This window comes from Fragaria vesca, linkage group LG7 (genome assembly GCF_000184155.1).
Source record: "Fragaria vesca subsp. vesca linkage group LG7, FraVesHawaii_1.0, whole genome shotgun sequence".
Taxonomy (NCBI): Eukaryota; Viridiplantae; Streptophyta; class Magnoliopsida; order Rosales; family Rosaceae; genus Fragaria; species Fragaria vesca.
The window spans coordinates 17,408,664-17,426,740 of NC_020497.1; the positions used below are offsets into that span (position 1 = coordinate 17,408,664).

Consider the following 18,077-nt stretch of genomic DNA (forward strand, 5'->3'; position numbering starts at 1 on the left):
CTCTCTCTCTCTCTCTCTCTCTCTCTCTCTCTCTCTCTCTCTCTCTCTCTCTCTCTCTCTCTCTCTCTCTCTCTCTCTCTCTCTCTCTCTTTCTCCCGAGTTCTCCCGACCCGGAAACTTTCCAGCCGTCGTCCGCCGCCGTCCGGCTGAGATAGGAGGCGTACTTGGTATCAAATCGAAGCTTGGAACATCCTCTTCAATTCTAGGTAGGTGGCTGGTCGTGTTGCGCTACCGTGAGGGAGGAATCACGCCGAGAAGGAGCGGCTGTGCGTGGTGGAGTTTCGCCGGAAACTCTCTTTTTCGGCCACCATAGCCGGAGCTGTTGGTCTCAACTTGAAGCTCTCCCTCCTAGCAGCTAAACCCTAAAAGGATTCATCCTAACTCGAGCTAGGTAAGGAGAATCGGGTGTTTGAATTTCCTAAGGTTTTCTTGTTATGTTTGGCTTCGATTGCCCTATTTAGGCTTGAAATTGGACTTAATGATAGTTATGAAAGTTGTTTGGGATGTTGAGAGGAAGATTGTGTCAAAATTTGGTAGCAATTGGAGGTCGCCGATGTTCGGCTGCCGGCCGGCAGCGCCCCTTAAGGGCAGTTTTTCCTGTTTTTGAGATGGTTTTAATAAGAGGTGTTTATTGAAGTATAGTTTGGAATTTTTGGATGAGTTTTGGTTAGGTTTGGAATTTTTCGGAGATTGGAGAAAATGCCGGTTATTAGAATGAAAATTCGGCCGTTGGATTTCCTTGGTATTTATTATAGAATGTTAGAATTGATGAATTAAGGTTGTTGTGGAGTTTGATGTGAATCCGGCGAGTTTAACCCTATTAAGAGTAGAGGGTTAAACGGAGGAGAGTTAGATATTTTAATTCACGTATTTATTTTCTGGAATTGAAATTTGGTTCTAAGCATGGTTGTTGTGCCAGGATGCGAAAGGAACCTCGATTGAGTGGCGATGCGGTTATCGTCGGCTTATGCCTAAATTTGTGAATGGACATTTTGGTTTTAAAAATAAATATGCATGCAAGATTTTATAATCTATCATTTTATTTTCCGAGCATATAATATAACTTTTCAGTTCATGAGATGAGCTAGAAAATTATTTGAGTTTGGTGCATTTATTAAGTGTTGGTCATGATTTATGGAGTTGAGCTCGGATTATTATTTTGATATTTGAGTTTGGATATTTTTATAAATTCCGGATTTCATTAAATGGTTTTAATGGTGGATTTTGAGATTTATATAAGATTTCCAAAAATGGGATTTTCGGTAGTTTCCTATTTTTAATTCTTGAAATTATTGGTGGAATATCGATCTTGACTTTGAGTTTTATAAATGGTTACCGAAAATGGGATTGTCGGTAGTTCTCCTCATAATTTAATTGTTTATTTGAGGCATAATGATTTTGACTTGGAGAATATTTTAGCGAGTATTTTCGGGCGGAGATACTATTATTTATGATTCATATTTGTTATTGAAATCTTGCTTATATTTATAAATTGGAGAATATTTTGACGTGTGAGACACGTCATTGAGTTGTGTTATGATTTCTTTTGATGATTTTCATGTACGGTTGGGAACCATACCATTCGTTTGGTCTTGGGGGAAGTTTAATGGATTTAAGTGACTTCGTATGTTTTAGTCACCATATTATAGGGTCGTTTATCTTGATTATTGCTAGCTAACCTTATTAGCGGTCCTCATCATATGTGAGTCGTTATTATAGCCTTATTAGCGGTCTTCTTCATATGTAAGTAGAGCGCTTAGCGTGGGACGCTATTATAGCCTGGGAGGCAACCGATCGGTATTTATATTTATTAGTTAGGTAGCCTTATTAGCGGTTCTCATCATATGTGAGTTGAGCACTTAGCGTGGGACGCTATTATAGCCTTATTTAGTGGTCCTCATCATATGTGAGTTGAGCGCTTAGCGTGGGACGCTATTATAGCCTGGGAGACATCGACCCGAGCCTGGGAGGCTCCTTTTTCATGGTGATAACTCTTCCCCTATTTTATTCTTCCCAATAATATATTTGATTAACCAGCGGGGCTGGTTTATCTCCTCTTATGAGATTTCTGTTTTAACTAACCAACGGGGCTGGTTTGTCCTTTATTAAGTGATTTTGGATTTAAAGTTTTAAGGATGTTTAAGTTGTATGCTGTTAAGTTTTTAAAGTTGAAAAGTGGGAAAGTATATAAGTTTTATAATTGTTAAGTTATTGAATTTATTTTCGTCCACTCACTCTAACGTTTTTAAATTACTTTCCCCTGTGTCCTTTGGTTTATAAATGCCCAGTTTGCAGGCTAAGTTATTTGAGGACGAGCGTACATGGAGTCGAGGCATAATCAGAGGCTGCTTCCACTTATTCATTTTCATTGTTTTCATTCATCATTAGATATGCTCTGAAAGTCCAGTAGTAGCTCATTAAATGTCCTTGTTGTTGGTTGTGGAATTATTATTAGATGAGAAATTGTTATTGGGAGTTTTGATGAACTTGGGGAGCAGGAAGGCTCCAGGAGATGAGGATGGATGTTTGATTATAGAAGTGTTAAGTTGGATTTTTCAAGAAAGGGTTGTCCATTTTCAAAGAAGGTTATGCCGAATTTTCGGTAACTTTTCCTTGAAGGTGGACCCCACAGGATTTACCTCGGGTTTCAGGGTGAAATTCGGGGTGGGTCCTTACACGTGGAAGATCCATCACCTAAGAAGCAAGTAAACCTTGATTAACTCATGCATAAAACTTAAACCAAAGTATAAGTCAAATGCGACATTTATTAACCAAGGCACTAACTCAAGATGGAACACAAAGATTTAAAATCCTACTAACAAAGTACTCTCTACTCTGACATCCTATTGACCTAGAGGCGACACCTAACCCTTCACATACCCAATGACATATCAATATCGAAGAGTTTATGATGGTGATCCGCTGCAGTCGGGCCATCACTCCAAAGTATTGATTATCACCAAATATGTAAACCTAGGCTCTGATACCAAACTATCACACCCTAATTTTCGAAGGATAAATTTTCAAAAATTTGGGCATGATATATCTTAAAATCTTAAGGAACTATCATGCCGGTTTTAAACCATTCGTTGTCTTCATGGACGAGGCGGCCAGGGAATATCCAGAAGTCAACCGGTACGTCTATAAGTACGAGAAGGCATATCCTGACGCCTAGGAGGATATTGTAAGTCATCTTACGTTTTTAAATTTTAAATTTTACTTATATATATGTCAAAATGTTAATTAATTATTTTTTTCCTATCCAATTAGGCGAAGATGAGGGAGGCTAGTGACGAGGTGATGAGTGCTATAGTGAGGGAGGTATGGCCGGACACGCAGGAGGAGGAGATGTCCGAAGCCATGTCACGGATCGACACTTCGAATCCGAGGGTTGGGGCGAGGATCATGGGCACAGCCTTCCCACCGCGAGGAAACAACTTCTACTGCCGGGGTCTAGGAAAGAAAGGCAAGGGGGTCCTGAAGACCACTCCAGGATTTCAACAAAAGGCAGCCTCGACCAGCAGCAGGACGACTCAGCTAGAGTCGGAAGTTGAGAGACTACGGGAACAGCAAGCTGCTCAGGTTGCCGCTCATGCCACCCAGATCGCCGCCCAGACAGCCTATATTACCACAGTATATGTCACCCAGCAGGCCCAACAGCAGCAGATGTTCCAATACTTGCAGAAGTTTACAGCTGCCCCAGTTTCAAGGACTTTTGGCTCCACCCATGCCTACGCCTATACCGCTATACCTTAGCCGCCGCAACCTCCTCAGCAGCAACCTCCTCCGCAGCAGCCCCCAGAATCGGATATTGATTTAGACAATCTAGATTTTTTGTAGTTGATCAATTATATAATTCTATGTGCTTGTTGTTGGTTATATGGAATTGTTTTGGTGTATTTTGCAGGTTGCTTAGAATGGTAATTTAGAAATTTTGGGTTCTTTTTTTTACTGGAATGGACTTATAGCCGACGAAACATGTAAGATATTCGTCGGCTATAGTATTTTTAATTTTTTTATAAGGTTTAGCCGACAAATTATGGCATGTTTCGTCGGCTAAATCCTTATAAAGCCGATGAAACAGACTATATTTCGTCGGCTATAGTTATTTTTTTAATTTTTTATTACATACTTTAGCCGACGAATATCTTAAATGTTTCGTCGACTAAAGTCTCAGACTATGGTCGACGAAACATTTAAGATATTCGTCGGCTAAATTTTGGGACAATAACCGACGACGTCTTCTAGTTTCGTCGGCTAAAGTCATCGCTGACGACTATTTCCCGACGAAACCATAGCCGACGAAGGCTCGTCGTATAAGATCTTAGCCGACGAATTAAGCTAACAGGCCGACGAAACTTTTTCGTCGGCTAAAGTGTTTGTCCTGGTAGTGTTTCTAAAACATTGGAACTCCTTCTGATGAGTGTGTGGTGTAGCAAAAGGTGTAGATAATCTCTAATTTTTTTTTTCCATCAAACGGTAATTTTTATTTTGACAAATTTTTTATTAAAGCGGTATAACTTATTTAGTAGGTTATATGAAAATTGTGAACCAATTATAATGAGGAAGTAAAATTTTCAAAAATATTGTGAAATAGGATTTGACAGGAATAGTGAAATACGGCTAGGGTTGAAAAATCAAAAGCTTCCGATAATGTCTGGTTCCCGATAAAATTGGTCAATCATTGTTACGCTTAGGCGTTTTTAAGAGGAGTTTAACCACCGGATGGTCAATTTAACAAAAATATTTTTTTGATTCCTAAATCTCATATATACAAGTTTTAGGTTCGAAAATAGGGAAAAAGAGGGTTTCGCACGATGCCGGTCAACCGTGTTTCGTGTAAAAAATGAGGTTGAACTAAGTTTGACCGATTCGATGGGTGGCCTAACGTATTCGAAACGAGGTGGATTTTTTTCAGTAAACATATTTAATTACCATGACTATATCAAACGGTTGAATTTTTATTTTCACATATTTATGACTTTGGAGAGCTACGTGCCTACTAAAGCGGTATAACTTGTTTAGTAGGTTATACGCAAGTGTACAACTTTGTAAACCAACTATAAAAATGAAACAAAATTTTAAAAAATTTCATGAAATAAGATTTGATCGGAGTAGTGATATATGACTTTGGTTGGAAAATCACGTGCTTCGGTTAACGTCTAGGTCTCGATAGAAGCAGTCAACCTTTTTTATGCATAATATTCCCTAGGGGGAGCCCTATAGTCGGGATGTAAACGTCTCTAAATTTTTATATGAGTGGTTAGGTCTCATCTATGTGAGAGGTTACTGTGAGGAATGATTGACCAAACTTGGTCACAGAGAGGTAGATAAGAGCGTTTTCGTGTGATAAGTGACGATTAGGGTTGACTGTTTCGATCGAGCCCCGAACGTTGCCGAATACAATTGTGAGAGTTTACTGTGAGGAAGGATTGACCAAACTAGGTCACAGAGAGGTAGATAAGAGCGTTTTCGTGTGATAAGTGACGATTAGGGTTGACCGTTTCGATCGAGTCCCGAACGTTGCCAAATACAATTGAATTTAATACCATAGCCATGTTTCACTATAATGATCACATCATACGGTCGAATTTTCATTTTGTGAATTTTAGTAATTGGAATTACAACGTACCAACTAATGTAGTATAAATTGTTTAGTAGGTTATATGCAAGTGTACAACTTTATGAACCAACTATATAGATGAAGCAAAATTTTAAAATATCTCGTGAAATAAGATGTGATCAGAATAATGAAATATGGCTATGGTTGAAAAATCACGTACATCGGGTAACATCTGGGTCTCGATATAAGCGGTCAACCCTTTTTACACTTAATATATCCTATGGGGAGCCCTATCGTCGGGACGTAAAAAACTCCAAATTTTTACATGGGTCGTTACATCTCATCTATGTGAGAGTTTAATGTGTGGAAGGATCGACCAAAATAGGTCACGTAGGGGTAGGTAATAGCGTTTTTGTGTGATAAATGACGTTGAATTAGAATTGACTGATTCGATCAAGCCCCGAACGTTGCCGAATCCAGTTGAATTTTTTACCATGGTCGTGTTTCATTATAACGGTCATATCAGATGGTCGATTTTTTATTTTGTGATTTTAGTCATTGGAATCACAACGTGCCTACTAATGTGGCATAACTTGTTTAATGTCATATGCAAGTATCCAACTTTGTGAACCAACTATATAGTGAAAGCAAAATTTTTAAAAATCTTGTGAAATAAGATGTGAACGGAATAATGAAATACGACTATGGTTGAAAAATCACTTACTTCGGGTGACGTATGGATCCCGATAGAAGTGGTCAACCCTTTTTACGTTTAATATTCCCTATGGGGAGCCCTATTGTCGGGACGCAAACGTCTCCAAATTTTTATATGAGTGGTTACATCTCATCTATGTGAGAGTTTACTGTGAGGAAGGATTGACCAAACTAGGTCACGGAGAGGTAGGTAAGAGTGCTTCCGTGTGATAAGCGACAATGAATTAGGGTTGACCGATTCGATCAATCCCCGAACGTTGCCGAATACAGTTGAATTTAATATCATAGCCATGTTTCACTATAATGATCATATCCGACAGTCGAATTTTCATTTTGAGAATTTTTGTCAATAGAATCACAATGTGCCTACTAATGGGGTATAACTTGTTTAGTTGTTATATGCAAGTGAACAACATTGTGAACAAACTTTATACAAAAAGCAAAATTTGCAGACATCTTGTGAAATAAGATGTGACCGGTATAGGGAAATACGGCTTTGGTTGAAACATCACTTGTTTCGGGTAACGTCCGGGTCCCGATAATAGCGGTCAACTCTTTTTATGCTTAATCTACCCTATGGGAAACCCTATTGTCGGGATGTAAACATGTCCAAATTTTTACATGGGTGGTTACGTCTCATCTATGTGAGAGTTTAGTGTGTGGAAGAATCGACCAAAATAGGTCACTGAGGGGTAGCTAAGTGCGTTTTTGTGTGATAAATGACGTTGAATTAGAGTTGACCGCTTCGATCGAGCCCTGAATATTGCCGAATCCAGTTGAAATTTTTACCATGGTCGTGTTTCATTATAATGGTCACATCAGACGGTCGATTTTTTCATTTTGTGATTTTAGTCATTGGAATCACAATGTGTCTACTAATGTGGTATAACTTGTTTAGTTAGTTATATGTAAGTGAACAACATTGTAAACCAACTTTATACAGGAAGCAAAATTTGCTGAAATCTTGTGAAATAAGATGTGACCGGTATAGCGAAATAAGGTTGTGGTTGAAAAATCACCTATTTTCGATAACGTTTGGATGTCGATCAATGCGGTCAACCTTAAACCAACGTCATTTATCACACGGAAACGCTTTTGCCTACTCCTATACGACCTAGTTTGGTTGATTCTTCCACACACAAAACTCTCACTAATGATATGTAATCACCCATGTAAAAATTTAGGGACGTTCACCTCCCAACGATAGAGCTCCTCATAGGAAAACATAAGCGTAAATAGGGTTGACCGCTTCTATCTGGGACCAAACGTTGCCGAAAATATGTTATTTTGCAACCATAGTCATATTTCACCATACCGATCACATCCTATTTCAAAAGATTTTTGAAAATATTGCTTCCTCTGTATAGTTGGTTCACAAAGATGTTTAGTAATACCACATTAGTAGCCACGTTGTGCTTCCAATGACTAAATTTCACAAAATGAAAATTCAACCGTCCGATATGATCAACGTACTTAAATACGTCTATGGATAAAAATTCACTTGATTTTGATAATGTTTGGGTCTCGATCCACGCGGTCAACCTTAAACCAACATCACTTGTTACACGAAAATGGTCTTACCTATCCCTCTATAACCTAGTTTGGTTGATTATTCCACACACTAAACTCTCAAATTGATGGGATGTAACCACCTATGTAAAAATTAGGGATGTTCACCTCCAGACGATAGGGCTCCCCATAGGAAAACATAAGCGTAAATAGGGTTGACCGCTTCTATCGGGGACCAAACGTTACCGAAAATATGTGATTTTTCAACCATAGCCCTTTTTCACCATATTGATCACATCCTATTTCACAAGATTTTTAAAAATTGTCACACCCCAATTTTCGAAAGGAAATTTTCAAAAATTTTGGCATAATATCCCTTAAAATAATATAATCCCAAAACCTGTTTTAACAAAATTTCAATGAAACTAAACTCAATGCGGAAAGTAAAATTTACACACAACTACATATTGAGTTAAATATTACATTTCCTTGTTTACATAAACTCGAGAGTCAACAAAATGAGACGCCCACATGAGTTTATTATTGTCTATCCCAATGTATATATAAAAATAAATATATACAATGAACAACCAAAACCCAACAAAAAACCCTGCCACTAAGCCTCCACCTCAACCCTGCTGATCCTCACCTGCAGGTCTAACCCCTACACCAAGAATTTCTGCACCAGGTTGTAAACAACAAACCCGGTAAGCTAAAAAGCTCGTATGAGTAAACTCAAAAATAACACAACATTTATCACATCCAATATTCCACACGAGAGATTGGATCCATAATTAAAGAAAAACACACATCCAACACATTACCCAAGAAAAGTACCCACGAGTCCCAGATATTTAATAAAATACCCTTCATGACCTACAACAACACTATGTGTACCCATGGGTCCCAGATACCATACAATATCTCCCATAACCTACACTGACAGACGGACTAGAGCTTTATTCCTAACCGCAACCAATCACCCGGCTAAATGCTTGGAACCCGGTTTGACTGTCTAATATCAAACACAAAAATGATAAATAGCAACTTAACCGCAACCAATCACCCAATTAAGGACTTGGAACCCAGTTTGGCTATTTATCAAAAAATCAGAATATCACAACATTAACCTCAACAACACAATATCACATCATTATTCTCAACCACACAATATCACATTATTATTCTCAACAACACAATATCACATCATTAATTCTATTCTTTCACATGGAAATATTTACCTGAACAAAATATAGATATTCCACAAGAATAATCTATAAATAATCAATAAACTCATGATCACATGAATCTCAAAATAGCACAAAAGAAAACTTGTTTTATCTTACCTTTGAGCCGTTGGCGATCAAACTCATATATTATTAAAAACAATTAAAAAGCATAATATTAAATCCAACATCATCATCATTATCATCATCACATGACCATAAGTAAATTTGATTCAAAAGTGAACCTTGGTGAGATTTACTCACCTTGAAATCCTGCTGCAAAACCCCCAACACAACGAAGGCAAGCCAATCACAAAATCACAAATCACCTAAAATCACACAATTAAAAACCTTAGAAACCAAGGTATTGAAGGATAACACAAAACCCTTAAACTAACCCTTAGCTCAAGGGAGGACAACTTCCCAAAGTCGTTGAACTCAACGACTCAATAGAGCTGCCTCAACTCTTCAAAACCTAAACTCTAACCCAACCAAACCAACACCAATAAACTTAAGTTCTAGCATGCCAACATTTCTTAAAAACTAGCCACACTACCACTCAACAAGCTCACAACAGTAAGGACTACCTAACCACAGGAAACTAGGGCTGCAACTCAGCCGTACGCGCTGCCACGCGCCGCCACAGGCGGCGGCGAGTGGGCCCCACGAGCCACCCCAAACTTCCGAATTTGAGAAAACTCCCAACAGCAAAGTTGAAGCTTGAAGCAAGGGGAACAACTTTCATACTTGATACTTCGACCAATTTTGGCCGGAACCGGCCGGAAACCGTCCCGAACCGTGACCAGAAAATCAATTCCAAAACCTGCAAAATCGGCCTCAAAACCTCAAAAACTTGCTTCAATCTTTGCCTAGACACTACTAGGAGGAAGAGGGGATCAAGACTCATCTAAACTTGGCCGGAAACGACGTCGAAATCGCCGGTTTTCCGGCGGGACAGCAGCAGCTCCGCCGCTTCGTGGCGGCCGGACAGCGGGCGGGACTGCTCCAGAAATGTAGAGGACGTCGGTACGGATCCAACGGAACCGGCGACGTCCAAAAAGGTGGCCGGATGAGGAAGAAAATGACCGGAGAAGGAAGTGGGTATGGGTCGGGAGAGAGGAGAGAGAGACTGAGAGCTGGCTGCTGCTGCAGTTTTAGGTTTTCCAAAAATAATTCCCACACATTTTTCTACTTATACTCTTTTCAAACCCGGAAACAAACTTCCTCTGACCATAACTTCTTCATGCGACATCCGTTTTAGACGTGCCGCATGTTCACGAACTCGTATCGACAAACTCTACACTTTCGTGAAGGAAGTTTTCGAAGATAACTTACGAAAAATAAAGTCAACTTTTGGCTTCTCAAAAGTCAAAGCACTTTAATTAAACTCCCGAAACTTTAATTTCGCATAACCAAAGAATTTCCATAAATAATCCTTCATTAATTAAGGGAATAATACAAGAAAAAATGATATGAAAATCTAGGGTATTACTATCTACCCACCTTAAAGGAATTTCGCCTCGACATTCACCTTAAAGATACTAACCCAAAAACAACTTGGGGTACTTAGCCCTTATGTCCGACTCTAACTCCCAAGATGCATCACCCTCATCATGGTGACTCTAACACACCTTAACCAAATCGACTTCCTTCCTTCGAAGCCTCTTGGTTGATTTATCCAAGATTCGAACCGGTTCAACAACAAAGGTTGCATCCGCATTCACCTTGATAGAACTATAATCAATGACATGTGATGCATCCGGAATATACTTCCTCAACAAGGACACATGGAATACATTGTGTACCCCGGACATGATAGGAGGTAAGGCAAGCCGGTAAGCCAAATCTCCTACTTTCTCCAAAATCTCAAAAGGCCCCACATACCTAGGAGCCAACTTCCCCTTCTTGCCAAATCTCACCACCCCTTTAGTAGGTGAGACCTTCAAGAACACATGATCCCTAACCTCAAACTCTACTTGCCTCCTCTTCAAGTCGACATAGCTCTTTTGCCTGCTTTGCGCCGTTCGGATCCTGTCTCGGATAGTAGAGACTTTCTCAGTCGTCTCTTAAACAATATCAGGACCCAACAGCTCACTATCACCCACCTCCGCCCAACAAATAGGTGACCTACATGGCCTCCCATAGAGTGCCTCATATGGTGCCATGCCGATACTAGAGTGATAGCTATTATTGTAGGCAAACTCAATCAATTGGAGGTGATCCTCCCAACTTCCCTTGAAGTCCATGACACAAGCCCTCAGCATATCTTCTAACACCTAATTCACCCGCTCAGTATGCCCATCAGTCTGAGGGTGAAATGCTGTGCTCATGTCTAAGGTAGTACCCATGGCTTTCTGAAAGCCATCCCAAAACTTTGAAGTGAATCGGGGGTCTCGATCTGAAACAATCGAAGTAGGCACTCCATGAAGTCTCACTATCTCCTTCACATACAACTTGCATAAAGCATCTACCGTGTACGACATCAACACGGGAAGGAAATGCGCTGACTTCGTCAAATGGTCCACAATCACCCATATAGCATCATGTCCAAGCTTGGACTTAGGCAGTCCGGTCACAAAGTCCATAGAAATCTGCTCCCACTTCCAAGTAGGAATAGATAATGGCTGTAACATACCTCCAGGCCTCTGATGCTCCGCTTTCACCTGCTGCCAAGTGAGGCACTTGGACACATACTCTGCTACATCTTTCTTCATCCCACTCCACCAAAACTGCCTACGCAAATCTTTATACATCTTGGTGCTCCCTGGGTGCACCGTATAATGAGATCGATGTGCCTCCCAAAGGATCTCCCCTTTGAGATCATTACTATTAGGAACACACAATCTCAATCTATGCCTCAATCCACCATCTGATCCAACCGACCACTCGGTAGGACACTCATCCAACAAGTCCACCACTAACTCTGCCACCTTAGCACGTGAGAACTCGTCATGTGCTTGGCCCTGGATGATCCTGGAAATCAAAGTGGGCTGCACAGAGGCGCTCCCAAGGAAGATCCCCTGCTCCCTGCCTGATGGCAGAATGCCAAACTCAAAAGCAGTCTCCAATATGAGCCACTCCTGCACCATCATAGAGGCGACTATACCCCTAGGCTTCCTGCTCAATGCATCAGCCACTACATTGGCTTTCCCAGGGTGATACTCCAAAGTGAAGTCATAGTCCTTAAGGAGCTCTATCTTCCTCCTTTGCCTCATGTTCAAATCTTTCTGAGAGAATAAATACTTCAAACTCTTATGATCAGAAAAGAGTTTGAACTTCTCTCCATACAAGTAATGCCTCTAAATCTTCAAGGCAAATACTACAGCGGCTAGCTCTAGGTCATGAGTTGGATAATTCTTCTCATGAACCTTCAACTGCCTAGAGCCATATGCCACAACACCGCCAAGCTGCATCAACACACAACCTAAACCCCGATGAGAAGCGTCGCTATAAACAACATAGCCGACACCACTAATAGGAATGACCAACACTGGGGCGGTAGTCAACCTAGTCTTCAACTCCTCAAATGCCTTTTCACACTCATCGGTCTACACAAACTTGGCATTCTTCTTTGTCAACTTGGTCAAAGAAGAGGCAATGCTAGAAAATCCCTCAATAAATCTCCGGTAGTATCCTGCCAACCCAAGGAAACTATAGATCTCCGTGGGAGTAGTGGGACGACTCCAATTCAACACCGCCTCCACCTTAGAGGGATCCACCGAAATCCCCTCCTTTGATACCACATGACCAAGAAACTTGACCTCTTCCTTCCAAAACTCACACTTCTCATACTTAGCATCCAACTTGGCCTCCCTAAGAACTTGTAGTACGATCCATAGATGCCTATCATGTTCCTCCAAAGTCTTGGAGTAAATCAAAATATCATTCACAAATATTACCACAAACACATCCAGATAAGGACTGAACATGCGGTTCATCAAATCTATAAAAGCAGCAGGGGCATTGGTTAATTAGACCAAAGGACATAACCACAAACTCAAAATGTCCATATCTAGTCCTGAAAGCGGTCTTCGGAATATCCTCCTCCTTCACCCTCAACTGGTGATAACCGGACCTCAGGTCAATCTTAGAGAATACCGTAGCACCTCTAAGCTGATCAAACAAATCATCAATCCTAGGTAAGGGATACCTAACCTTGACGGTCACCTTATTCAACTCCCGATAGTCCACACACAATCGGAGTGTATCATCCTTCTTCCTCACAAACAACACTGGTGCACCCTAAGGCAAGGTGCTTGGTCTAATGAATCCCTGCTCGAGAAGACCCTCAATCTGAACATTCAACTCCTGAAGTTCAGTTCTCCCCATTTGATAAGGAGTCTTTGATACCGGTGAAGTACCTGGTACCACATCGATAGCAAACTCCACTACCCTCTTAGGAGGTAACCCTGGAATCTCCTGGAACACGTCACTAAACTCAGAGACTACTGCAATATCCGCAATACCCACGGTACTACCGGTAGCCTCAATGTGTGCCAACACTCCTTCCCACATGGTCGTGTCCAACCTATGACAAAGATAGCGAAAGCTTGGCTGTCCAGGAATGTGGAATGACACTACCATACCAAAACAATCAATCAAGGTATGGTTTGGCCTTAGCCAATCCACTCCCAAAATCACATCATAAGAGCGGTCTGGAATCACAATCAGGGAAGCAAGGAACTCTCTCCCACTAATCACTATAGGGCAAGCATCACACAAAGTGCCAAGCTCTATAGAAACACCGAGAGGTGAAGAAACACACAAGGATCTAGTAAGCGGCGTCGGAGTCAAGCCTAATGCCCTCACCACTGAGCTAGATATGAAGGAATGGGTTGCCCCCGTGTCAAACAAAATGGAAGCAAGCAGATCATAAACAAGAATGGTACCTTCCACTCCTGCACCACGCTGACCAATGGCATATACTCTGGCTGGCGCTGGAAGTAATGGTCTCTGCTGAACACCCTGCCCTCCAGCCTGAGGTCGGGTGCAATCTCTGGCAAAATGGCCTGCCTGCCCACAAGTGAAGCATTCTTGCCTCTTAGGCTTCGTGCATGCCGAAGAGAAGTGGCCCGGCTCACCACAGTTGAAACACTTCAATGGTGCTGCCTGCCTAATAGGTGGAGACCTAATAGGTGCAGCTGCTGCTCTAACTGGAGCCAGCTGATGAGTCTGCCGCCTCTTCCCATAACCACCTCTGTGGTCCCCTGAGCTGCTACTCCCCGCTAGGGCCTTGCCCTTCCCCTGGACATCTCTCTGCCTCTCCATCTCATGCATCACCTCCTCTTGCTCAACTGCAAGGGCACTCTCCACTGCTTCTGCTAGAATAGCAAACCGGTGGGAAGTCACCAACTTCCGGAGCTTATGCCTCAAACCCCGAATGAACTTCCGTGCCAAGTCGACTTCATCCATCTCTCTAGCAAAGCGATACAACTGAGAAAAATGGGCCTCATAATCCCTGACACTCATCAGGCCCTGCACCAGAGCTATGAACTCAAGGTCCAACTGCTCCCTCACTGTATCAGGAAAATACTTCTCCCGAAAGAGCTGAACAAACCCCTCCCAAGTCAGGGCGGTCACATCTCGAGATCTCTCTACCCCACTCCACCATACTCGTGCCTCATCCTTGAGAAGAAACGTAGCAATACGCATCTTCTCGATCTCCGTACACGTGATCATGGTGAAGTATGTCTCAATGCCCTCTATCCAATGATTAGCTACGAGGTAGTCTGTACCTCCAAGAAAGGAAGGCGCTCCTAACCTGATGATACCCTGAGCCAGCCTGGCCAATCGCAGACCATCATCTACCGCAACTGGCACTGGTACCTCCAACACTACCTCCTCCTCAAAGAAGTCATCCACAGGTGGAGCCCTACCTCTGCCTCTAGCCCCACCTGCCCCTCTGGCTCTACCAGCCCCTCTGGCCCTACCTCGGCCTCTAGCTCTCCCTCGCCGAGGATCCATCACCTAAGAAGCGAGCAAACCTTGGTTAACTCATGCATAAAACTTAAACCAAAGTATAAGTCAAATGCGACACTTATTAACCAAGACACTAACTCAAGATGGAACACAAAGATTCAAAACCCACTAACAGAGTACTCTCTACTCTGACATCCTATTAACCTAGAGGCGACACCTAACCCCTCACATACCCAATGACATATCAATACCAAAGAGCTTATGATGGTGATCCGCTGCAGTCGGGCCATCACTCCGAAGTATTGATTATCACCAAATATGTAACCCTCGCTCTGATACCAAACTATCACACCCCAATTTTCGAAAGGAAATTTTCAAAAATTTTGGCATAATATCCCTTAAAATAATATAATCCCAAAACCTATTTCAACAAAATTTCAATGAAACTAAACTCAATGCGGAAAGTAAAATTTACACACAACTCCATATTGAGTTAAATATTACATTTCCTTCTTTACATAAACTCGAGAGTCAAGAAAATGAGACGCTCACATGAGTTTATTATTGTCTATCACAATGTATATATAAAAATAAATATATACAATGAACAACCAAAACCCAACAAAAAACCCTGCCACTAAACCTCCACCTCAACCCTGCTGATCCTCACCTGCAGGTTTATGATAAGACGTATTTGCACACGTATCAATTAACTCTGTCAACAAATCAACCGTAGTATAAAGCAAGCAGGGATCGTTCTAAACCGGGGATCCAACTACAGGGTAGATCCATCTAATCTAATAAAAATGTCGAAATAAGCATATAGGGTTTAAAGGTTTTGATGATTTTGGAATAAACATTGAAAATAAATCCTAAATTACTTCTATACATATTTACATGTGATCAACCAACAATCATGCAAACTTAACTAAACAACCATGTAAGAACAAAGAAGACGATCTCTAATCTCATTTAAGTCTACACCGTGAGCAATTATACAACCTAAATTTGATATGCACATAAGTTCCTACGTGGTTCCTATGACATAGACCTACTTAGAATTAGACTACGGGTTTCATTCAACATCGTGACACAAACAAGCTCGGCTACGTGCTCTACTTATAGGTCACACACATAAACTAATCATGCAATTACGTATCACATAAAGAATCGATGTGTTTAAGCACAAGTCCAAATCAAACATAGGTAGAAAATCGGTGAAATAACAAAGACAATGCAACTTATCAACTACTTATATCAAAGTCGAACTTTGGATGATTAACACATGCAATATCAACTACTTGTATCAACTACACATGATAATGGAAGAATGCACCGAAAATCTTAAAGTATATTGACATAAAACTCACGGCATAAAATCTAAAATCATTGATTAAAAATTGAAAACTTTAATTCAAAACATGGTTAAAAGTGTTTCTATCTCATAGACAAGAATCGAAACATACTTAAGCAAAAACCTAAAACAAACATTAAAAAAAATACAAACACATACTAATCCGAAAGTAAAAGATGAAATACACTCTCAGAATATCCCTACTTGTTCTATTCTTCGAGTGAGCGGAATCCTAGGCTACGTGCTTTGGATCAAGGATGATGGTGGAATCGGATTATGGTGTTTGGAGGTTGATGGAGTTTCGGCAAAGGCTTTGGTGTTATTTGCACAGGTTGATGATGATAATTGCTGCCATGCCGTGCCCTATTTATAGAGTAACAAGTCTTGATCTCCAAGAATTCCTCAAGCACAAGGAATCCTATTGAATCGGCAAAACCAAATCCAAGTTGGATTTAATTTCTTCTATTGTTCTTCAAGGAATCCTCATGCATTAAGGAATGACAAGACCATCTTGAACTTGGAAACCCTTCTCTCTTGGGCCGCACGGTTTCTCTCTCCTTGGTGACTTGGGAAATCTTCACGGCATCTCCATACATATCTCGGATTGTACTTCTCCTAGCTCAAGCAGGAATTCCTAGCTGCCGGCCACCTTTCTCTCATGAGTCAGGAAAACATTTTCCTAGTCAACACGGGTTTAGACTTTCCTGAAATAGAAATAAGAAAATTAGAAACTAGGAAAGAGGAAAGATGGAATCCTGATCAAGACAGGAATTTTGAGTAAACAAGGATTTCCAACACTTAGCACAATTTCAACACCAAATTATTCAAATCCGAAAATACTATGAATTCTAACACCAAAACCTACATATTTCTACATTAAGCAATTATTCTACACTAAACACAAATATAAAGCTAAAACAACTAAATAGGAGTTAACAAAGGGTAAATAAAGGGTATAAACATATTAAGAACATCACACTTTGTGCTCCTATCAACAACCCCACACTTAACCTTTGCTAGTCCCTTAGCAAACCACTAAAACAAAAGCAACAGAATTAATCTCGAAAATACTACAATGACTCAATCTAATGCCTTCAACGAAATTGTCTCACAGACCTTCAAAATCATAGCATCAGGAATAGCACAAGAATCGAAATTGAAAGATGAATTCAATGGTTAATAAACATGAGATTTCGATGTAACAAGTAAGACATGGCAGAAACAAAGGTGAAATTAAGCTCGACACGTTCCAAACAAGTTCAAATTCAACTCACAAAGGATATGCACTCCGAAATTTTTTTTTTTTCTCTCAAGAACATGGCATATGCTTAAAAGCTTTTCACACACAAGAGTTATAAAGAACATAGTGAATTCGAAAACCTTATGAAAGATACCAATCATATGCACAAATAAACCACAACCATACGCTTACTCATGAAACAGACTCCACAATCAAAGGCTACTTATCTTAAGAATCATGCGGATCTTTAGAAAATAGGTTGGTTAGGCTCGGCATGGAAAAATTTTCAAAGTAAAGGAATCACAAAGGTCATCCTCAAGACTTAGCAGAGCAAGAACATCCACCTTATGTCACCAAACACCATCAAGGGCCAAATATCATCATGTTGGACCCATCTTTCACTTTAAACACTGTGAAAATGAACAAAGGCTAAAAGTATAACATATTGAGCCTTCAACAAACAAATCACAACTCCAAATTCACAAAAAAAACTTCATCTAGGCCGAGATATCTTCATCAAAATCAATTCGTAAACTTTTTTTTTTTTTTTTT

At 40.6% G+C, this 18,077-nt stretch overlaps 1 pseudogene across 1 annotated transcript in view; it reads right to left on the minus strand.

Annotated features, from left to right (window-relative positions):
* LOC101309983 overlaps positions 1-18,077 on the minus strand; it is a 259,355-nt pseudogene that overhangs the window by 144,746 nt on the left and 96,532 nt on the right. The window lies entirely within an intron of this gene.